The sequence below is a fragment of the Trachemys scripta genome, chromosome 5 (genome assembly GCF_013100865.1).
Source record: "Trachemys scripta elegans isolate TJP31775 chromosome 5, CAS_Tse_1.0, whole genome shotgun sequence".
Lineage (NCBI taxonomy): Eukaryota > Metazoa > Chordata > Testudines > Emydidae > Trachemys > Trachemys scripta.
Window position 1 is genome coordinate 106,127,884 of NC_048302.1, and position 24,646 is coordinate 106,152,529.

Below are 24,646 nucleotides of genomic sequence, written 5' to 3' on the forward strand. Positions count from 1 at the left end.
CTGAGAGTGGCACAGACCTCTCACAAAGCACGGGACCCCGCGCCGTGAACATCATGGTGGCAATGGGTCATGTTGATGCTGTGGAACGGCAATTCTGGGCCCGGGAAACAAGCGCAGGCTGGTGGGACCGCATAGTGCTGCAGGTCTGGGATGAATCACAGTGGCTGCGAAACTTTCGTATGCGGAAGGGAACTTTCCTGGAACTTTGTGAGTTGCTGTCCCCTGCCCTGAAGCGCAAGGACACCCGGATGCGAGCAGCCCTGACTGTCCAGAAGCGAGTGGCCATAGCCCTCTGGAAGCTTGCAATGCCAGACAGCTACCGGTCAGTCGCGAATCACTTTTGCGTCGGCAAATCTACCGTGGGGGTTGCTGTGATGCAAGTAGCCAACGCAATCGTTGAGCTACTGCTGTCAAAGGTAGTGACCCTTGGAAACGTCCAGGTCATCATAGATGGCTTCGCCGCGATGGGATTCCCAAACTGCAGTGGGGCTATCGATGGAACTCACATTCCTATCCTGGGACTGGACCACCAGGCCAGCCAGTACATTAACCGAAAGGGCTACTTTTCAATGGTGCTGCATGCACTGGTGGACCATAGGGGACATTTTACAAACATCAACGTAGCATGGCCGGCCAAGGTTCACGATGCTCGCGTTTTCAGGAACTCTGGTCTGTTTAGACGACTGCAGGAAGGTATTTACTTCCCGGACCAGAAAATAACTCTTGGGGATGTGGAGATGTCTATAGTGATCCTCGGGGACTCAGCCTACCCGCTAATGCCCTGTCTCATGAAACCCTATACAGGTGCCCTGTATAGTGAAAAAGAACTCTTCAACTACCGTCTGAGCAAGTGCAGAATGGTGGTGGAGTGTGCTTTTGGACGTCTCAAGGGGAGATGGAGATGGAGAAGCTTACTGACTCACTCTGATCTCAGCGAAACCAATATCCCCATTGTTATTGCAGCTTGCTGTGTGCTCCACAATCTCTGTGAGAGCAAGGGGGCGACCTTTATGGCGGGGTGGGAGGTTGAGGCCAATAGCCTGGCTGCTGATTACGCCCAGCCAGACAGCCGTGCGATTAGAAGAGCCCAGCGGGACGCACTGTGCATCCGAGAGGCTTTGAAAGCTAGGTTCCAGAGTGAGCAGGGTAACCTGTGACTATTAAGTTTGTTTAAGGAGAAGCTGAACCTGCCCCCGTTTCTTTACCCACTTACTGTTGACTGTCCTCTCCAGCTACATACCCTGTTCACCCCCCCTCCCTTCCAACACACGTTTAAAAATAAAATAAATGGAACTTTGTTAATGAACACCGTTTTCTTTATTACGGATTTCGCAGTAAAGTGTTGAAACTGGGACACAGACTGTGGTGGTGAGCGGGCGTAGTGATGGAAAGAACGCTTCTAAACTTGAGGAATGACAGGCTCCTGCTCCTAGAAAGGTCCGCAGTGGTGGACTGGTTGTTTCAACGGAGCCTGTCACCCCTCCTTTTCGGGACTCTGTGTGTGGGGGCTATGTGACTTTGTGGCGGGGGAGGACAGTTACAGATCCCCTGCTGCATGGCTCTGTGATCCAGGATAAGGACCGCAGCATAAGATCTCTATCCCCCCTCCCCCCACAGATCATGAAAACCACCTCCCAGACTGACCAGGGTAGTGACTGCAATGTGTGTGTGAACTTCTGCTGAACCTGCCCCCATGTCTGTACCCTGGTAAAGGTGACTGTCCTCTCCAATTACCAACTCCCTTCCCCCCCTTCAAACACACTCTCCCCTAAAAGAACATGATGGAAACAGTAATTAACAGAAATGTATCTTTTATTAGCAACTACACAGTTAGGGGATGAAACTGGGATGGGGGCTTGGGTGAGGCGGGAAGGAAAGGACTTATCAAATTTTTGGGAATGAGAGCCTTCTGGTACTTGAGCAGTCTGCAGGGGTGGAGTGACAGTTTTCACGGCCCCTGCCGCCCCTCCTTCTTGGGACTTTGGGTGAGGGGGGTATGGGAGTTTGTGGCGGGGGAGGGCAGTTAGAGATAGACTGCAGCGGGGCTCTGTCCTCCTGCCTCCGGTCCTACAGAACATCCACAAGGCGCCAGAGCGTGTCCGTTTGCTCCCTCATTAGTCCAAGCAGCGTTTGAGTCGCCTGCTGGTCTTCCTGCTGCCACCTCTCCTCCCGTTCGCTGTGTGCTCACTGGTATTGCGACATGTTCTCCCTCCACTGGGTCTGCTGGGCCGCATCGGCTCGGGAGCAGCCCATAAGTTCTGAGAACATGTCGTCCCGTGTCCTTTTCTTTCTCTGCCTAATCTGCGCCAGCCTCTGCAAGGGGGATGCCAGGGTAGGTCGGGAGACAGTCACAGCTGTGGGATGGGAAAAAGAGAGTGAATTCCTCACAGAGATAATTTTTTGTGAACAACGAACATAGTCTTTCTCTGTGAACAAGACCATGCACAGCACCTCTCACATGCGCACTCAGGACAAGGTCGAATTTTCGGTCTTCGCATTCAGTGCCTGGGGTCTTGCAGTGGAGATCAGACAAGCGGGGCAGGACAGCGGAATTCGGGTAGAAGGCTGACATGGTAAGCTGTAGACATTTGGCTGCTTAAAACTTAAATTAGAGCAGTGCCCTCCTTTCACGTTCAAAGCAATGCTCCTATCGTTGGGCAGTTCCTGCTGCCGGCAATCCGGCAAGCAAGAACTCTGCCCCTGTCCCACCCCCTCGCGGCTGTCCCCGGGAAAGATCCCTGTATGCTGCCCCTCTCCCGCCTCCACCGCCGGTGACAGTTCTGTAAAGGAACAGGCTAGCAGTCCCAATAGTAACATTCCCCTAATTCTAAGCAGGTCACCATGAGCGACATCACTCTGCTGAGAATTTCTGAGACCGAGAAAGAACGCATGCTGCGTGAAAGCCAGCAAAAACCAGGGCCGTATGCTGCCATGCTCTGCAAGGCAATGATCCCAGAGTACTTGATGATAGCCTGGCAAGGAAATGTTTCCTACCACGGAGGACAGAATAAGGCCGCTCTCCCCAGGAACCTCATACAAAGGCTTTCCAATTACCTTCAGGAGAGCTTCGTGGAGATGTCCCATGAGGATTTCAGCTCTATCCCCGGACATATAGACCTTCTTTTCCAGTAGCTGCACTGGCAAGGACTAAAAAGTAGAGCACCTAGGGCAAACTAATCATGATAAACTGGACATTGTTAGATTCTTTTCCAGTAGTTGCACTGCCAAGGTCTAAAACGTTAAGCGCCTAGGGCAAACAAATCATGAAAAACCCATTGTTAATATTCCTGTTCTGTTCAAAATAAATGTTTACATGTTTAAAACACTTACCGACTGATCCTTCCCCTGATTCAGGGTCTGGGTTAACACCTGGGGACAGTTGGTAGGGGATCTTTGTGAGGGCGATGAAGAGATCCTGGCTGTCTGGGAAATCAGCGTTGTAAGCGCTGTCGACTGCCTCATCCTCCTCCTCATCTTCCTCATCTTCCCCGTCCGCTAACATCTCCGAGGAAGCGGCCGTCGACAATATCCCATCCTCAGAGTCCACGGTCAGTGATGGGGTAGTGGTGGCGGCCGCACCTAGAATGGAATGCAGTGCCTCAAAGAAACGGCATGTCTGAGGCTGGGATCCGGAGCATCCGTTTGACTTTTTGGTCTTCTGGTATGCTTGTCTCAGCTCCTTGATTTTCACGCGGCACTGCGTCGCATCCCGGCTGTATCCTCTCTCTGTCATGGCTTTTGAGATCTTCTCGTAGATCTTTGCATTCCGTCTTTTCGATTGCAGCTCTGAAAGCACGGACTCATCGCCCCACACAGCGATCAGATCCAAGACTTCCCGATCAGTCCATGCTGGGGCCCTCTTTCTATTCTGAGATTGCATAGTCACCTCTGCTGGAGAACTCTGCATCGTTGCCAGTGCTGCTGAGCTCGCCACGATGTCCAAACAGGAAATGAGATTCAAACTGCCCAGACAGGAAAAGGAATTCAGATTTTCCCGGGGCTTTTCCTGTGTGGCTGATCAGAGCATCCAAGCTCGGACTGTTGTCCAGAGCGTCAACAGAGTGGTGCACTGTGGGATAGCTCCTGGAGCTATTAGCGTCGATTTCCATCCACACCTACTCTAATTCGACATGGCCATGTCAAATTTAGCGCTACTCCCCTCGTTTTGGAGGAGTACAGAAATCGAATCTAAGAGACCTCTATGTTGAACTAAATAGCTTCGTTGTGTGGACGGGTGCAGGGTTAATTCGATTTAATGCTGCTAAATTCAACATAACCTCTTAGTGTAGACCAGGCCTTAGTCACTGGCTGATGGTGGTGATATGGATGTCTCTTCTTCTACTGCAGTATTGGTGATGCTATAGAAAAAATATTAAGGCAATTTTCACCACGTTTGCATTTTAGATACCTAAGACCATAATCAAAATCTAATTCTTAAATGTGTCTTTTAAATGTAGTATTTTACATGCATGTATCTCCTAGAAGTATGCATTATAATATATTTATAGTACTGCAAAATGAGTGCTTATTACACCAGCATACTGTGCTTGTACCATAGTATATGAACTACAGTTTAAATTTAAAACAAATGCTATTATTTGACTAATTTAATTTAGTTTTAACTATCTTATACAGCTTCAGGGTATAAGTGAGTACTGGAGATCTTGTATGCTGAATTTCTTATTGGTTGGATGTTGTGGTATAGGCACAGTATATTTATGGTTTGAAAGAATGATGATTCAGCAAACTTGCTGCATAATAATCCTTACTTCATTGTTATACTGTAAGTGGTTAAAGCCAAGTGTCCATGAATATATAATGTGTTCCTTCAGTTTTGTAGTGTAGTAATACATTACACTGGTGAGCTACTGAGACATTTATTCCAAAGGAAATGCAGAGAGTGATTTAGAAATGCCAATAACAATAATGCAATTACAGTTGCAAAACATCTTAGTTGACCAAACAAATCTTTTCTAAATGCACCTACTATATTTCTTTAGCACATTTAATTAAGTATATATTCAGGATATTTAGTTTGAGACTCAATTAAGCACCAAATGCATAAACAAATAAAATATAGTCATTGCCTAACAGGTACTCCTGGTTAAATTCAGCAACAGTTACATTTGGGACTATAATAGTGTTGCAGCAGAGGTGTGAAAGGGCATCACTAGCACAGGGTATCGTGCTAGTGGTAGCTACAGTAACTATTACAATTATTCACATATTATAACATTTGATAAATATTATCGCATATAGGTTTTAACTCTGTCACTTTAGAATCCTATAACTCCCTCATTATTTTTTTCTTTATTCTTTATTGATGTCTCTTGTCACATCTGTTGGTCTGTCTCTTTCTTGCACACACGCATATGCACACAATGGCTATGTTTGATTCTTTTGATCTTTGTAGAAATAGATCTTGGTGCAGTAGTTACAGCCATACTTTAGGCTCTGGTTTGTATATCAAGGTGTCAGGATGTCTCACGGCCAAGCAGCAGAACACACACAGTGATGGTGACATGAGGTTACATTGCTTCAAACAGAGTTTCATGACGCTGAGAAACCCTAAGAAATCGACAATGAGGTATAAAGAGAAGGGCATTTTGACTTACAGCATAATATTAGATTAATGACTAGCTATTGCTAACTGTCTTTCTTTTCCATAATTAATAAAGAGCTCCTGTAAATAACTGTCAAAATCCTGATCTATCTTGTGTGGGTGCACTATAGGGAAGAGAGCATAGGGTGACGCCTAGTTTGGTTGTAAGGCAGCAGTGCAAGATTCCTGGCACTCTAATGGGGCAGGGAGGAGAGATGGTGATCTTCGAAAGTATTTAGGTGCCAATCTCCCATTAAAATCAATGGGAGTTAGGCACCCTAAATATATTTGAGGATCTGGGCTTCTGGCTCCCATAGTGGCATAGTTTGCTATCCATAAGGCACTGTTCATATGTTCATACCTGTACTCTCCCAGGCAGTTGCACATATGCTAGGGACTTACTCTGTTCCCTTTTTATTTAAAGCGGTCGCAGTGCATATCCCCCCACTACACATACCTTTCTGCCTGCCCTCAGCCATCTTTCCATGCACCAATAGAATGGCTTCTGCACCCTATAGATGGCTGTACTGTTCCACTTATGTTGCTGTGACCATTATGTTATGGGATTTCTCCCTTTGCACTAAATCTGGTATAAACTTTAGATCAGGTTATTGAAATGTTGTGTTTTTTATGTTGGTAATGCCTTTTAAAGTAAATTTTGTACTCGTGGGACCTGACTGGAGCTTGAGGTCATCTAGGGGTGCAATATTACTAGCAGCAATGCAAATGTCCAATGCCACCATGCCAATGGGTCTTAGATCCCAACCCTGCCTACTCCTGTATGAGTAACATTAATCACATGAGTAGTCCTGTTGTTTTCAGTGTAATTGTTGAAATATGGTAGTTTGCCCTTAAGACATTGTGATGACATGTATCTTTCCTCCATGTCCCTGGGGTCAGGAGAAGTCTTGTATTCTATGCCAGTGGGGAGAGTGTTTATCAGCTGTCTCCCTAAGGATATTGTTCCATTACTGGTTGTGAGTTTCTGTTATAGGAGCATGTCCTTAAGAACTGGTGTATGCTTGAGATTTAAGTGAGGGAAACAGTGGAACTATGTTATCAGGAAAAATCTCCTCTGGATGTCCGATAAAGTATTCCTTACCCTTGAAAAAGTGATAGGCTGTCATATAATCCTGTGACACCATCTCAAACTGTCAATCACCCACTGAACATTTAAGACTTGTGAAGTACGATATGTAGTAACAAAATGGTATCCACTTATTCAAAATGGTGGGTAGTGACATTACTGGATTAATTTTGAATGTTAATAACAGATGGAATGAAAGATCACATGATGCTGTTTAAATAGATTAAGGTTAACCCCAATGTCCTGGTCAGTGTCCCTTCTCTCATTTAATGCCAGTGCTAATTAACTGGCACAATTGTTTCTAGCCTTATGTGGGATGTTGCTGAAAGCCTGCTGGCTGCTGGCAGACCTATGTGCAGTCACTACCTGTATGTAATGCAGTGTTTTGTTTTGTTTGTTTAGTGCTGTGGGACTTTCAGCAAGCTGCATTGCTTTTCCCGTTGCTTAAGTGTTATAGTATTTAACTCATTTTGTATATGTCTGTTACTGTGTATGCTTATAAATAAGAAGATTCCATTAACTCTTCAAAAGGCTAGTGAGCTGATTTGCTCTTGGTCTTTCTGTCTATTTGTCAGGCAGACATGGAGACCATCAGCTCAAACTGACTTTGATACCCTAGTAGGTAATGGCAGCTACCATGGAGATGCTACTCTGCCCAGGCATGGCTCTACAGTTTATACTCCATGCAGGAGCTTTGTGACTAGAAAGAGGAACTGTAGTGAAGGAACATTTTTATATGATAAAAGGTAATATTTCACGGGAAATGTGCTCACAGCACTAAAAATCTTAGAAGTACTCTTTAGTTATGCAGCTGTGGTTTGATTTAATTAAGTTACATAGTAAGTGCTTTACTGTGAAGTTATGTTTCATTATAGGGTAAATAGATGGGTTTTTCTGTCTTCTTACCAAAGGGAAGATACTATGATAATTATTCCTTGATATACAAATTTTACTCTCCTACACTAATCTGTGTCCTCTCTCTTAAATAGTCCTTTTACTTTTCACTTCCCTCTTTTCTTCTGGCTCCTCACTTGCTGTATGTTGAACTTTATCTCTCTTCTGCTTCAAATCTATTCATAAAACACATGTTTTCCACAAAGCTTTTTCGTGCCTATCTCCTCACTGACCATGGTAGCTCACCTTCTTTCCCCTCAGCTTTTGTTCCTTGTCTTATGTTTGTTCGGGTGAGATTATGAGCTCTCTAAGACAGAAGATCTGTCTTGTTACATGATTTGTAAAGTGTCAGGTACATTTATATAAATAAAAAACTAGGGCCATGTCCTATGTTACTACTGCTCATATTATTCCCACTGGCAAAGCATTCTCAGTGCAGAAGGGCTGCAGCACTATAAATGCATGGTTACTGAGATACATGTATATATTAATATTATGTAGGTACTTGGGGAAAGATTGTTTGGTTAATCTTAGGCTCATTAGGAGTTTCTTAGAGTGATTTTCTACTTCTTCACATGTATCACTGTTCGGAGGTATCACTCCCCATTCATGCCATTGGAACACTGCAGAGACCTTAGTGTTGGGCTGGGGAATCCATGGCTGAGGAGAGGAGAGACAAGGGAAGGTGGCAGGCCCAGCTTATGCTCTCAGTAGCTGTGTAAAAGACAGCAGCCTAGTGTTCCATTAACTTGTCGATGGCCTGGCCTATGTTGAGGGAAAGCCCTTTTATTCAGCGAAGGTCTAAGGGCCAGCAATGTCTGGGATAAACTCTCATAGTCCCCATTCTGGGGAAACAGCACTCCCTCACGCCAATCCCACTCCTATAGAATGCTTCAGGGAGAACTCCACAAGGATCCTCAGTCGGTTTACCATCATAGAATCATAGAATATCAGGGTTGGAAGGGACCTCAGGAGGTCATCTAGTCCAATCCCCTGCTCAAAGCAGGACCAATTCCCAACTAAATCATCCTAGCCAGGGCTTTGTCAAGCCTGGCCTTAAAAACCTCAAAGGAAGGAGATTCCACCACCTCCCTAGGTAACGCATTCCAGTGATTCACTACCCTCCTACTGAAATAGTGTTTCCCAATATCCAAGCTAGCCCTCCCCCACTGCAACTTGAGACCATTGCTTCTTGTTCTGTCATCTGCCACCACTGAGAACAGCCAAGCTCGATCCTCTTTGGAACCCCCTACAGGTAGTTGAAAGCAGTTATCAAATCCCCCCTCATTCTTCTCTTCTGGAGACTAAACAATCCCAGTTCCCTCAGCCTCTCCTCATAAGTCATGTGCTCCAGACCCCTAATCATTTTTGTTGCCCTCCACTGAACTCTTTCCAATATTTCCACATCCTCCTTGTAGTGTGGGGCCCAAAACTGGACACAGTACTCCAGATGAGGCCTCACCAATGTCAAATAAAGGGGAATGATCACATTCCTTGATCTGCTGGCAATGCCCCTACTTATACAGCCCAAAATGCCGTTAGCCTTCTTGGCAACAAGAGCACACTGTTGGCTCATATCCAGCTTCTCATCCACTGTGACCCCTAGGTCCTTTTCTGCAAAACTGCTACCTAGCGATTTGGTCCCTAGTCTGTAGCAGTGCATAGGATTCTTCCGTCCTAAGTGCAGGACTCCGCACTTGTCCTTGTTGAACCTTATTGAACCTGGGTTTTTTTTGGCCCAATCCTCTAATTTGTCTAGGTCCCGCTGTATCTGATCCCTACCCTCCAGCGTATCTACCACGCCTCCTAGTTTAGTGTCATCTGCAAACTTGCTGAGAGTGCAGTCCACACCATCCTCCAGATCATTAATAAAGATATTAAACAAAACTGGCCCTAGGACCGACCCTTGGGGCACTCCGCTTGAAACTGGCTGCCAACTAGACATGGAGCCATTGATCACTGTCTGTTGAGCCCGACGATCTAGCCAGCTTTCTATCCACCTTACAGTCCATTCATCCAGCCCATACTTCTTTAACTTGGCGGCAAGAATACTGTGGGAGACTGTATCAAAAGCTTTGCTAAAATCATGGAATAACACATCCACTGCTTTCCCCTCATCCACAGAGCCGATTATTTCATCATAGAAGGCAATTAGGTTAGTCAGGCACGACTTCCCCTTGGTGAATCCATGCTTACTGTTCCTGATCACTTTCCTCTCCTCTAAGTGTTTCATAATTCATAATTGATTCCTTGAGGATTCCATGATTTTTCCAGGGACTGAGGTGAGGCTGACTGGCCTGTAGTTATCTTGCAGTAGCTAAAGTCCACTGGTTTCAATGGAGTAAAACCATCATCAAACTGGAGTAACCAGGAGTGCATCAAGACCATTGACTTCAAGAACAGCAAGATTTGGCTCCATGTGATCAAGATGTATATGTATGATCTTGGTTCTATGTAAAATGAAGTAGCGAGGCACAAGGGGTCGGATAAGCAGCAGGACTTGGGGTTGCTTATTTGTGGCTTACTAACACCAATGCAAACCTGGAGTAAGTCTAATAAAGCCAGTGGAGTTACTGTGGATTTACACTGGTGTAAATGAGATGAGAATTGAGTCCTTAAGATACTGCTTAGAGCAAGGTTCACTTAGTTTGATTAATTGACAGAGCTAATTTTTCTCCTTCTCCACAAAAAGGGGGAGATTTCAGTCTGTGACTCACTTCTCTGTCTGCTTGTTCACTCATGATATACAGTGATTTGAGCTATGATGCTGAGATTAGAATCTGGCTTTAAAAGATCAAGATGTAAATAATGCCCTGAACTTTTGGAGGACATTTTATTTTCAGCTATATTTCCTTCCCCATGTTTGTATGATGCAGTGAGATTTTTCCACCTTTGTACACTAATGTTATTTTTCTGTCAGGTTTTTGGCACACAGAATTAGGAAAGAATTTGAGATCCAGGAGCTGGGAAATACTCCTGCTCTGTATGCGTAGAAGTACAAGGCAATTCTTCAACATGAAGGGACTATAGAAAGCAACACATTATTTTGGCATTTGTTGCAGTGAACACTGCATTGGCTGGCAAGGGGCTCATCTTGTTGGGGACAAAAAGTGAATTTCACCTTTGTGCCTGCATCCTTAGCTCCCTCCTCATGAAAACAGAGCCTGCTTTAATCTTCCTGGGGCTGATGGAAAGGTATCTTGCAGACTGCAAGTCAGCACTTGCCCACACAATTGTTTGGCAAAATCTATTTTTAAAAGTCCATAAATTCCACTACTAGACAAACTGGGATCTAACAAAAAATATAATCACTAATGTGTTATCTTTTAAAGAAAGACAATACCCCCTCATCCTCTTCTCTCTCTCTAAAATTCTAGTCACAATGGACCCCATTCTGCCACATTATTCTGGTTCAATATCACTTTGCTCTGCATGTAGGTCCATTGATGACAGAGAGGCTACATATGGAGTGAGATATTATATGATGTGAGGAAGGGTAGTACCATCAGGCCCCATATAGACACAGATCTGCCAGATCTGAGTCTCCTGCAGTCAGACACCTCTGCAGATTGCATGAGAGTGAGCTTCTTGATAAATGCGTCAGTGGAACTGGAAATGCAAACCAGGAAATCAGGTTGAGCCTCTTTTTTTTGGTTTTCCCCCTTGTTTCTTTGTTTTTTGTTTACTGAAGTGAGCTATAGAGGAAGTTTTTGCTGACTGTGGGGTTAGTCTGGTAATTTTTTTCATTTACTGAAGTTACAGACTCAGGAAGAGTTAATTGCCTCTCCCCTCCACTGTTTAGAAAGCCTTCAAGAAATAAGAATATTGTACACTGTACACATGAGTCACCCACCCTAAGTACCATTTAAAAATATAGCCCTAGGCTTTGATGCACAGTGTTGTATTATTTTTCCTATATTTTAAATCATTCCTAAGCAGTTTTCAGGCTGACCTGCTGATCTCTTATGCAGAAAATTGTACAGGTTACCTGAAGCTAATCTGTATTGCACAAGTTTATTTAACTGTATATCCTCACATTGAAGGACTTCATATATGAAAAGGTTATCTGTGCATGAATGAACTTGCACTCCAAACATAAATTGTTTATGTAAATACTGTAATCATACCATAAATCTTTTCTAAGGAAACCTCCTTTTTCAGTTAACACTCCCCCCCCCCCCCCCAAAAAAAACAAACAAACCCAAAATGAGAGGGGATTATGACAGAATTATGGTTTTCTACGTGTACTATTATATGTGCCTTAATTTAGATTCCCAAAGGGACCAATTTACTAATATTAAGTGTTGCACTAAATGGGAGGCAGTGAAGAGAGCTGCACGTTTAAAAAAAAAAGTTTAGAGCTGAATTTCAAATGACTAACAGTAGCACTGGATTTCCAAAGGAGTGGGACTTTTTCCTAAACCTCTTGTTAATTAGGAATTATCATAAGGCAAAATATCTGCATTAATTTGCCAAAGGCAGACTAAAGCATGGTGTATTGCAGTACCCACAGATTCATTCTGGTGGTACTGCATTGCACAAAACTTCTAATAAATTGGGAATAACTTTGATGAATTTGACAACAGGCAATTAATGCTAATCCTTCCTCCACAGGGGCACATTTTATGCTGGTTTTCTATTAGCACAAGCACTAGCTACTCTACATTACTTTCAATCATGCTGCATGCGCGAATACTGCAGTATATTACAGTAATCAGCAAAATGCCCCCTCAAAAGAATTCTTATGGATCAGAAATGGTGAGAATCAGAATTATGGGATAATTCTTCAGAGACTAGACAGAGTAGGACTGTGCTTGGCTATTTTTGCTATTCTCTTTGAAAAATCCATTGTCTTTGGCAATGAGAAGATGTTTTTTGAATAGATTGTATTGTGTTCTTGAGCAGCTCATTGTTGTGAGCCTGAATTTTGGTATGCATGTGATCCCAAACCTATTCATTCACTAAACAAGAGCTAGACATTCAGTGAAAGAAATGGTAGCATTGTATAAATCTGATTATTTTATTTTTAAATCAAATATAACTCAAATCATTCTGAGCCGTAGTAGTACAAAAATAGCTGTTGTTCCTTGCAATTATAATGCTGTCCAGTCAGGCAGTTCTAATTCTCTTGCATATACTATGGACAATATACACCACACATCCACAGATGTGGCCTTTGTAAAGTTCTGTAGATGTAAAGCTGACATGCTGTATGGAAATAAATGACTTTTCTAAGACCATATGCCCTGTTAATGATTTTTGATACTCAAAACTGGTTTTACTGGTGCCTTTTGCTATGCAGTTGGGTACTTAGCAGAATAACAGGTTACCTTATGGGTTTCAAAATAAGGCCCTATTCCTGCAATTGGATGGGATTGGAGCCTCCTTAGGGTTCTTCAAGGACTCACAGGCTCGCCTGAATATATTATATTGCTGGCTGGGAATCTCCATATGCATGAAATAACATTTTCTCTGTTCTTGAAAAGTTTGTAAGCACTTTCTGGCTGGGCCAAAGAAAGGCAGAGACATCAGCTGCTGGAGTCACATGAAGTCAGAATTTCATCTTTCTTTTAAATTACATTTCTGGGCCTCATGCATGCAGGGAAATGTTTGAAAACATGACCCAAGTGTAACTGGTGCCTGCCTGCAGATAGCCTGAAACAATAGTTCCAAGAGCCGTTAGCCACCCTTACTCATCTGAACTCTGAATCTGGTGCCATCCTATGGAGGGGCAGGGCCACAGGCAAGGGCCTCAGAGCAAGGGTGAAGATCCAGGTGGGATATGTCTAGGACTCTTGATTGCCCTAATTTGGCCCTGTTTTTGGGTAAGGGAGGTTAAAGATCTGGTATATTTCCACGATGCAACCTCAGTTCTAAGGATATTATCATGTGGCCCAGTGGGCTCAAATGTGTATATACAACTGGTCATTCCAGATGTTCTTTTATGGAGCAACATAAACTGGTTAGGCTATTTTAGTTCTAAAGCATTAAAGAGAATAGATTTTTAATGTTTTTAGATGTTTGTTCTTTTTGCCAAGCTCCATCTTTAACAGTCTATTATTTTAAGAGACATTTTATCTACAATTAGTATTTAGTGTGGACTATTCATTTTGGCATCTAGTGTTTAATAGCTCAGCCATTTCATATTGGGTTAAACCACGGCATACAAATTGGTAGATCTGAATATTTGTAGATCAGGTTTAATTTCTATTGACAGTACAACTGACTAGGTGGTAGTACTGCAGAGAAAGATCGGGAGTTTGTAGTGAATCACAAATTGAACATAAGCCAAGAATATGATACAGTTGTGAAAAAGGCTAATATCATTCTGAGGTGTATTAACAGGAGTGTCTTATGTAAGACAGAGGTGGTAATTGTCCTGCTCTGCTTGGCACTGGTGAGGCCTCAGCTGGAGTACTGTATCCATTTTTGATTGCCACATATTAAGAAAGATGTGTGCAAACCAGAGAGAGTCCAGAGCAACAACAATGTTTCAAGGTTTAGAAAACCTGACCAATGAGGAAAGGTTAAAACATTTTTGGCATGTTTACTCTTGAGAAAAGAAGACCGAGGCGGGAACTGATAAATGTCTTCAAATATGTTAGGGAGTGTTTGTTATAAAGAGGACAGTGATCAATTGTCTTTCACGTTCACTGAAGGTAAAATAAGAAGTAATGGACTTAATCTGCAGCAAAGGAGATTTAGGTTAAATATGAGGAAAATCTTCCGAACTATAGGGATACTTAAGTACTGGAATAGTTGCTAAGGGAGGTTGTGGAATCCACATCATTGGAAGTTTAAAGAACAGGTAGAGAAACACCAATCAGGGATGGTCTAAGTATACTTGGTCCAGTCTCAGGGCATGGTGGGAAGGGTGGACTAGATGACCTCTCGAGGTTCCTTCCAGCCCTACATTTTTATTTTTCTATGATTATTGCTCAATCGGGCAAAAAAAATATGCATTTCTATGGGTCTCAGATTCTTTTTACTTTTCTTTCTTTCGTTTCTGTTGTCAGGGAGAGTGTTCTGAATGGGGCTCAGTTTGAGGTTCAAGGTACTTCGAAAAAAAATTCTCTCTATCTCTCCTCTTACATACATATATGTATATATGTGTGTGTGTGTGTGTGTGTGTGTGGCCCCTTTAGATACACATACAGACAAACAAACTAGCAAAATATCCCCTGTGCATTATGTTCACTGCATTTTATTCTGGGTATTTTGATATGCAAAGTTCCATTGAAATTCATGGGTTGCTGTCACTGATTTTAGAAGTAAAAATAATAGGCCATCACATTTTGTTTTTGTGTGTGACTTAACATTACATGCCAGTATAAAGCAGTTGCTTGTCTTGTCTTGTATGTGATATGTGGTTGTGATAAAATCATTGTTCTGTGTCTGTAGGCAAATGTGGTACTAGTTTCCAAATCCTTTTCCTAGCTCAAGAAGCTGATCTGGGTACTAAGGATCTTTGCAGGAATAGATGTGGGAGGAAACTTCCCTCACCAGATTACAGAGCAGTAATGGAGCTGTTCCATGCCTTATAGTTCAACTTCAAGGCTGTAGTAGCCTCTGAGCTGCTTGGACACTCACATGCTCACAAGTTCACAAATGCATGCAAACGCGCGCGCACACACATACACACAGAGTCCTATGGAAGTGACTGGAATGTTTGTAACATTGCTTCCAATGGACATTGTAAAACAAAATATTGCATAGTATTGTGTACCAAGATATCCTCCAGAGTGTTACAACACAATGTAAGAACTATATCCTTTGTACTGCATCTTAAAAATCACTGAAGTGGTTGCTATGAATGCGGCCCATAGAAGTTTATACTGCAATTTTTTAAAAAGCAAAGATAATTATATTTTAAATGATAATTTAACATTCAGATTCTGATTTAAGTACAGAAAAACAAGACAATTTAAGTTAAGGCAGGAGTCAGGGGTGCCGGAACGAGAGGGGGCGGGGAGGGGTGAACCATGGCCCCATCACTTATAAAAGTGGGAGAGCTATGTCCTCCCACTTTTTACCAGCCGTAAGGGCGAGGGATGGATGGAAGGGAGTGGAGAGGAGTGAGCAGAGGAGTTTTGGGGGGAAGAGGCAGCAGCGTGAGGGTGGAAGCTCGGGGGAGAAGGGGTGGTGTGGGGGGCGGGACCACGGTTCGGGCACCTGTGGCCCGCCCACTTTTAGAGAGCTTCTGTTGCTTCTGGCAAGAGTGATCCTATATCAGAAGGGCTGCGGAGAGTAAATCTCATTTTTAGTTAAATTTTGGGGATGGATTCCAGGTCTCGTGAAAGTGAAGGGTTAATAGCTCTTTCCTAAACCCAGCCATTATGCAGATAGGTGTTATGCAAATTTACCTCACAACCCTGACAATGTATCTCAGTCCTGACCTGTATTACAGCCTTGACTCTCTTGAATAGGCATTGCAGGTCATGGCAGTTCATATGGCAATTTGGTGAAGTACGCTAGAAAGAGGCCACCAACCTCATTTGCACTTGTGATTTAGAATAATCAGAGTTTGAATGTCAGTTTTCTCTGATAAAAGGCCAATTTACTAACCCCGAGTGCCACCTCACTCCCTTTCTGCAGATGTATTGGAGATCATAAAGTATGTAAGATTACCTGCTGTTTGGAGGGCCTCTGATAGCCTGAGCCCTAATGTTGTTTTTATGTCTTTTTTTTTTCTTTATTTTTATTTAATCTTGTATGCTCCAGTTGAGCTACATTAATGGATTAGAATGTAGCAGGATCTTATGAGAATTCCACTACAATAGGTAGATGGTTGGATGGATGGACAGACAGATGCAAGTTTAAAGCACAAGAGGATTTGCATATTTAGTTCTGCTTTACAGCCTTCTTTAGAGAGTGGGATTAATGATCTGCTAAATTATCACAGTTGAGAGTCTTCAGCATTAGTGTGAATTTGTATCCTGCTAGAGCTAGTCTTACAACTTTCGGGAGACATGTAAAAATCTCACTAGGGGGTGCCAACTTGTTGGTAAAGCAGTCAGTGATCAAGAAAATAGGGGGTGTATTGAGGAAAGGCCCTACTTTACCCCCCTCCCCCTCCAGTTCCCCAGCATCCTCTCACTTAAGAAATTATCTCCAAGGAGAAGGAAATGGACGGTCCAAGAACAGTTTGCATTTGAATGCTCTAGGATCTTATGTTCAGCCTTCGCTAATAGGTGTCTCTCCCAGAAACATTTATTTTGGAGAGAGGGTAAACCCTCTGTGGACCGTGAGAAGACCTTATCTGAGCTCTGATATACGTAGCACACTTTTTGACCCTGTTAAATAATAACATTATGGAAAAAAAAATCAAACAGTACCTCTGGATGGGTCATGGGGATCAAACCGGGGACTTAAGGGCAGGTTGAAATGCTTGATGTTTATTGCTCCTAGTCCAGAGCCACAGGGTATAGAAAATGAGATTATTAATGCTGTCGGAGTTCTTTGGGGATATCTTGTGCTCCCTGGTGAATCACGAAGTCTTCACATTTATAATGGCCCTGGCACAGATTCCCCCTTCTCCTCTTGTTTAACAGGATATTTTCATTCTACAGACTCTCATGCCCATTCTGGATATTATTATTTATTATCTGTATTACTGTAGCACTGGGAAGCCCTGTTCAGAGAGCAGGATTTTGTTGTGCTAGGTGCTGCGCAAGCAAGAACAAAAGACAGTGCCTGTCACAATGAGCTTACAATCTGAGACAAGAGATGACTGATGGAGACAGACAGATAGGGGAATACCAGGAGACGGTGGGACCATAATATATATCTCATTTTTGTCCACTCCCTGCCTTGGAAATTAACACCCTCAGCTGGCCTGGCATATGAGTATTAGGTAGGTATAAGGAGAAGATTGCACTCTAACTGGGCCTTGAATTTGGGTACTCAGCTGAATGGCTTTGCAGGGGCTCCCAGATTTGTTGATACAAGCCTTGATTCTATCTTTTCCCTTTCCTATTTTATGGTGTCTCTCCCCTGCTACTCCAATTCTGTTCTCTCTACCCCTTACTTTCCAACTGGTTTAATTTTATCCCTCCCCCTTGCTTCCGTTTATACTGTCATTTCAATCCCTTATCCCGCACCCACTTTTGGCCACAGCACTATCTGTTATCCAGTGCATCCTTTGCTCCCTTATTCCTGTCCATCCTCTCCATTAGCTCCCTTCTCTATCCCACGATCTTCCCACTTTGACCCCCTATTTCTTTTGGTTGTACACCCACTCTGTTTCCCCTCCCATGGTCCTTCTCCCCTTTCCCTGGCATTGTGGGAGAAGAAACTGAGGGTTGGGGAGGGGGCTGCAGTGTTTCATTGCCAGGGGCACACTAGACTCCCTCTTCAGCAGTGGGTAATGGAATTCTGCCAGTGCAGATGTAAGAAGGCACCCCCTTCCAACAGCACATGTTGCACTGCTCTCAGATCAGCTATGACTATCTAAGCCAAAGTTCAAATGAAGGGCAGCAGTATAGCCAGAAAGTCATGTGGCTCTCATGTTGGTTAGTATGTCACTTTGAACAGCTCTTATCTGATATTATTATGACTAACCTAGTGCTGACAGCATGGAACAGATTACAGAAGCCATGTGATGATTATTTAAGGCATCACTGAGTATACCATGCAGCTAATATTAACCCATTCTTTCCGGAATAGCTTTACTTGTAAATTATCCCTATGGTGGGGAGCTTAGTCGGAGAACATTTGGTAACTATGATTATGTTTATTTCCATGTTGTAGAGAAGAACATTTTTTTTGATCATTTGACCATTTGATATCCTGTGGCTTGCAGATTGGAGTGCAGATTTGTGGAACAGAATTGTGAAGCTTGCTTTCTTCTTTTTTCTTTTTAAATAATATCAGTTGTGGCAGGTGCAGATATTTCAGAATTTCTTTGAACAGCATGTGCCAATAGAATTCAGATGCCTTTTTGTTTTGTCATGGCTGATCTTTAAAGTTATTGAGAAATGCACTGAAGTTCTAGCTGGCAAAATAGACTTTCAGTGTTATACATAAATGTCAGCAGTGAGAAGGTGAGGATTTCCGAGAGGTAATAATTTGCACATTGACTGGGGAGTGTGAGGCGAACACACACATTGTACCCTTTAAACAGTCTGACAACTGCACAGGGTATTTAAAAAACAATGTCAGGATGCAGTGTTACATAAAGTGCAGTAGTAACAGAGAAGTCTGACTGTTAAATTGTTTTGACAAATGTGTTAAATGTAGCACATGATGATATCCAGCAAAGTTAGTGCTTCAAATCAATGGAGATATTAATCATAAATCAACATAATGAGTCAAATCCTGCTTGCTGGTTCCTGCAGATAGTCCTGTTATCTGAGATTTGTCCCATTATTTACCTCTCCCATCAGATAACTTTTAAGGTGTAAATTATTTAGGCCCTGATCCTGGAAACAGGTGATTAACATTACTCATGTGAGTAACCCCATTGCATTGTTTATGGGAGTAAAGTTACTTATGCGCTGTTGTGTTTGTGGGATTAAGGCCTATTTTTTTCCCCCTAAAAGGGGGTAGGGTGTATGTGTGTGCCAGAAATAGGTCACTGAACTGCGGATACCTTTGATCTTCTATGTGCTGTGAGGTTTGAGGGCTGCTACAGAAGCAGTGTGAGGCATTCCTAGCCCTGGGCCTGAGTGTGCTATCTGGCCTGCACGGAGCAGAAAGGCTGAGTTGGAATCTGAGGTTCTGGATGCTGCATGTTGGGGTGCGGGGCTGGACCTAGTAAGGGAAAGTGGGTGGCTAGGGAAAGTTTATGCATGGGATCATTCTTCTTTTATAAAGTTGACCAAACACTGGGATGTGAATCAGCATTATCATGCGCATTAAGACCTTTATCCTGGTTCCATCGAAGTCACTGGAAGTGTCATCACTGACTTCAGTGGGAACAGGATCAGGCCATAAAGGGAGATGACGCCATGAAGAGTGACTGTCCCTTCCTGCTCCACCACATTTTCCCCTTCCCTCTGAATCTGCAAAGCCTCGACACACAGCAGGGGCTTCTGCAGGCCTGGGGCAGGAATGATGCAGTAAACAAAAACCCTCCCTTCCATTCTGCATGTGCCAGTCACTTTTGGCCTCTCTCCAGGCAAGGTGATCTGAGGCAGTAAGGACTGCCGGACATGGCCCAGTGCTTTGTGTGGACTAATGATGGGTGAGTCTCCAAAGGCTTAGACGTTGGGTTTGGATAAGTGTCCAAAATTCAAATACTTCTCTGAACCATTTTGTAAAAGCCCTTCATACTAGGAATGCCACAAAAAGAAGCTCCCTTGTGAAATTTGTATCACTTCCTGTTTGTGGGAGATGTGGCAATACCACCAGAATGGCTATGTTGAAAAACTATGAAGTGCAAAGCCAGGAAAAACTGAGACAAATGGAAAGTTAACTGAATTAAAAATAAAAAGGATTCATTTTGCACTTTGGGCAGCGGTTCAGCTTGGTTCTTCTGACTCACTGTGGGAATTTGGCCAAGTCACCATGTTTCTTCGTGCCTCGGTTTCTCCATCTGTAAGACTGGAATAATAAATTGCTATTTCACAGGTGCTTTACGCGTTTAAGTCATTAATATTTTTAAAGTGCTTTGAGATCCTTGGCTAGCACATGCTATAGAAGGTAAAATAATTATTAATTTATTTTACCAGAATTGATTCACACATTCCTCATTTCCACAAAAATCCATTTACAAGCTTTTTCCTTTACGAAATGTTTATCCTAATGCTATTTTATTGGGCGAGGCACTTATGGAATGTATTCTGGTGTGAAGCAGATGTATCCATTTAATAGTTTACTTTGATGGCTCCTTTAAGAGGTTTTATAATCTTTATATTTTTCCATTGGGTTTGGAATTTTATGTTCTTTTAACAGGTGTATTACCTTGATCAGATGTTTTCCTTTTAAACTGTTGACTTATGAGCACATGGCCTGCAGGGATTGATGTGCAGTAAATTTACTCTTTTAACAGATTTATTCTTATATTCATTTTTTTATTTAGTGCAGGAGTTCACTGAAAACAAAGATGATTGATAACAACAGTTCATTAGTAAAACTGAAACTGTCCTACAGTTGAAATCTTTGTTTTCTCCAGACTCAAATGTGTCTGTAAGAGATCATTAGTGATATGAGAACACTCAGAAAAGCCAATTAAAATTAAGAATCTTTGAGGTCGGAGTTTAATTTTCTGAGTTCACATTTAACAACAATGCTTTAAAAAGTCTCTTAGTGCACAGGTGTTATTGCTTTATGCACTGTTTTATCATTCAACCAGTTCAAACTGTTTTAAAAGGAAGTGTATAGAACTTACTTAAAATGACCATAGTAAAGCTCCCTACCTGATGAATTTGTTGTATGAAATCCAAACATCCATTTTAACAGAATCCAGTAAAAAGTTCAATCTGTTGGATATATAATATGGAATGCCAGCAGCAGGGCCCTGAAATGAAAATAGCTTATGTAATCAGTAGAATATAAATGGCAACAGCGGCCTGTACTCCCTTTTATGATGGTGGAAAGAGAAGGAATTCAGTGGGCAGCCATATGACCAAGTCCTGCATGACTGAGAAGCTTACATTTTTGCATTGTGCTGTAGCACAGAAACTTGTGTATCCAGGAGGAGGTAGATTGTTCCACTGTCTTGTGACTAGAAACTGTGTCTGAGGGGGAAAAAAGCAGAATAAAGGGCCATTATTTTAGCATAGGCATTAAAAATCTGTACGACTGCTGGAAGCATTAATTAACAAAATATTTTCTCATAATGGCCCTAATGTCCTTCTGAAAATAGAGTGGGGAAGCTGTTTGAAATAAAAACGGCAAATAAGGCTGGGTGGTTTACAGTTTAAAGCACTGCCTATCCAGACAAAAACGCAGGGATCATGCCTGGAAATGCAAGGCATGCAAGGATCAATTATTCAAGGTTTAAATGCAAGGAAAGATTTTAAGCCATTTTATTCAATATGTGATCCTTTCATCATGAATGTGTGATCCACATACTGTTGCCAATATGGGTGGCCTTCTTTAGAATCTGGTTGGAGTCCAATCTGTGTTACTGCATGAAATGAGTTTGATGGTGTCAGGTCAATCCCCCGTGAATGATAATCCAGATTATAAAACTGCTGTAAATGATTCAGCATGATTTAGTATTATTTTCAGCTAGTGCCCAGGAGAGGCCAGGACTGAGCTAGCATTAAGAATGAATTGTACATGCTTCCTACTCTTATATAACTAAGGGTTGAGGTCACAGACAACCATTGTAAGAAAGTAACCACAGCCTTCTTTTGCTGTGTAGAGCACTTGCCTTCATAGAGGAAGGTTTTGCACAGGCTTATAAACACATTTGTATTTCAGTTCTAAAAGTGTTTTGTGTTTTCTTGCAAAATTTGGACCTGATTCTGCAAGGTACCAAAGACTTCCAGCAAGGTGCAACCCTCACCTTCAATAGTAATTAAGGACATTCAACACAGAGTAGGAAGTGCTCAGCACGTTACAGATTCAGGCCTCCTGTTACTAAGTGGCTAGGAATAGAACATGTCTGTTTATTGTCAACAGTTCAGTTGCCAACTAGGGCTAGGTGGCCACTACAGTTTGCTAATTTTGATTGTTTCTTCTTTAAAATGGCAGTAAGGCACCCCTTACAAAATTCATTTGTTGGGGTTGAGTAATTGTTTGATCGACGAGTACATTATCATTAGTTTTTATCATCATCCTGGTAAAGATGAGTAGATCTTTTGGCGTTTGGTTTGTTTTTTTGTACGCTGGCTGGTAAATTGTCATGTGATTTTAAAAGGCTGTATTAAAGGGCGCTATATGTAGTACTTCAGAATAGGGGACGGTCCAACGCAAACCAGATAATATGAAAGCAAAAGCCCTTAGGCAGAGCTGAGAACTGTAAAACACAGAAGTTAACTTGCAAAGCTTCTACTTCAGTTTTTAGCAGCTTCTTTGGCTATTGCCCTGTTGTTGCAGAGGTCATCTAAGGTATCAGCAAATAACCCAGCTCTTGGGAATAAATGCATTTGTATCTGGTCAATTTCAAGTGGCTATTATTAGTATGTAGATAGAGTTAATTTAAATAAGCAGGTCCTGTGTGTATTATGGACTTGGCTGTTCAGTCCAGCCTAACTGTTTGGTACCATTCTCACTCATACATGGAAACCATCTTGAGCACTCTTTTCATTAAAGCATTTTCTTGTACTTCTGAGGGAGGAAAAATCATTGCAAATGAGCAGCTACATTAAACACGGCTGATTCCTGCTTGCTGTGCTATTCATCTTCCTGTATTCAGAACACTTTTGCAAACCTAGGTTTCTAACAAAACTGCATTGGGTATAGTAGTGTAGTTTATGGTTTGACCGTTTGGGCTGGAAACTGTGGAATTTGGTGGCTTCATTTGGTTGGGGGGAGGCAAATCTGGTAAAACTTGGTGGGTTTTGTTTTGTGTTGTTGGAACTGAAATTGCCAAGCATCGCTTAGTACACAAAGGGGTTGGTATATGTGAAGAGAAGTCTGTTTCTGTAAGGAAGTGTGTTGTCTTCTTAGTGCTATTATCTTAGCTGTGTGATAAGATGGAAAGTAATCTTTTTATTCATGCAAAGCATAAGCTAGAATTCCACACCAGTGGCAAGTGTATGTGGTGGCAGGCCTTGTATTGTAGTAGTGTTAATACGTTTTATTTCTAGTTCTCAATGGTTATACTGCCTGTCAAAATAGGGACATGTTCCTTCTTTTAGAGAATTCTTTTCTCCTTTTAGGATTGAGCATCCCTCATAGTCCAGCACCAGCGTAACCATTTATGCCCCAAACAAATAGGCTTTAAGAAACAGAAAATCTTGTGCTTCTGTTTCCAGTGCATTCTGCACTCTTATTTACAAGTAAATTCCATGAAAAACCCACACAAATGGAGTTTATCTTGTTAACCCCTCTCTTCCCACACTCCCATGCCAAAGGCCATTGTTGTCAGTAAAATGTCAAACAATACAGTGTACAGTGTGTCATTAAGGCTTTAGAAATGCCCCAGAAGCAGGACTATGCTGTGTTTTATACAGCATTTGGGAAGGGATTAATATTCTGTACTAACCCCAAACTTTAATACTGAAGACCAAAACAAAGAAGCTTCCTCCTCCTCCCCCCCACTGCCCCACAACTTATATGTAAATATAGCTTGTCATGCTGAATGATTTTGCTCCCTTTTTTCCAAACTCTATACACTGTACCACATGGTTATCTACAGACAACAGGTCTGCTGTTTGCAGTTTTTCAAAGGGTCAAAGTCTTTCAAAGTTGAATTGTTAATGTACAGACCAAAGGATCAAAAGTAGGATCCGCATTCACACAGATGGGGCAAACGCTGGGAGAAGAGCTGTGAAGTTACACCAATGTAATGCTGCTGTCAATGCTGCTGTAATTAGGGTGACCAGATGTCCCAATTTTATAGGCACAGTCCCAATTTTGGGGGCTTTTTCTTATATAGGCTCCTATTACCCCCACCCCCTGTCCCGATTTTTCACACTTGCTGTCTCATCACCCTAGCTGTAATTGTGGTAATTCGGGAGATGGGAAACATCACAAAGCAATATGCAGTTTTAGTGACTAGCTCTGAGGAAAGTGAGTTTTCTCTATCCACATCCAGTCTTCACTGACCTGTTTTATGAAATGCCCTCAATGTGGATTCAGTAAGTGTGCTATGCAAAAAACTGACCTTTGACTGAGTCTAGTTTAGCACCGCTCCAACTGGTCTGAAGGGGAGCTCTCATCTACATCACCAGCTTGAGTCAGGTGAGCTGAACATGATAGTTGTCTGACCCAGTTCTTCCTGCAGCAAGCAGAAGGAGTCCTCTATACTTAAAGGTGTAGTACACAGAATAAAGAATAGCAGCATCTTTCAGTCACATAACTACGGTATGTACACCACAATAATGAAACTCGGTACATGGCCAGCCACTGGGAGAGGAACTCTGATAACTAGTTAAATCCATTCTTGTGTCTGTCCAAATTTTGGTGGACATAACAAACAGAAGTCTGGTCATAACAGAAATGATCTC

The 24,646-nt window shown here is 42.4% G+C and overlaps 1 protein-coding gene and 1 long non-coding RNA gene across 2 annotated transcripts in view; one reads left to right on the forward strand and one right to left on the reverse strand.

Annotated features, from left to right (window-relative positions):
- PPARGC1A (PPARG coactivator 1 alpha) overlaps window positions 1–24,646 on the forward strand; it is a 496,095-nt gene that overhangs the window by 377,307 nt on the left and 94,142 nt on the right. The gene's annotated exons all lie outside the window — the stretch shown is intronic.
- On the reverse strand, window positions 4,231–24,362 carry LOC117877664. The gene is made up of 3 exons (XR_004645785.1): window positions 24,304–24,362; window positions 20,942–21,042; window positions 4,231–4,358 (listed from the first exon to the last, which is right to left on the reverse strand). It is a non-coding gene; the product is annotated as an uncharacterized LOC117877664 (long non-coding RNA).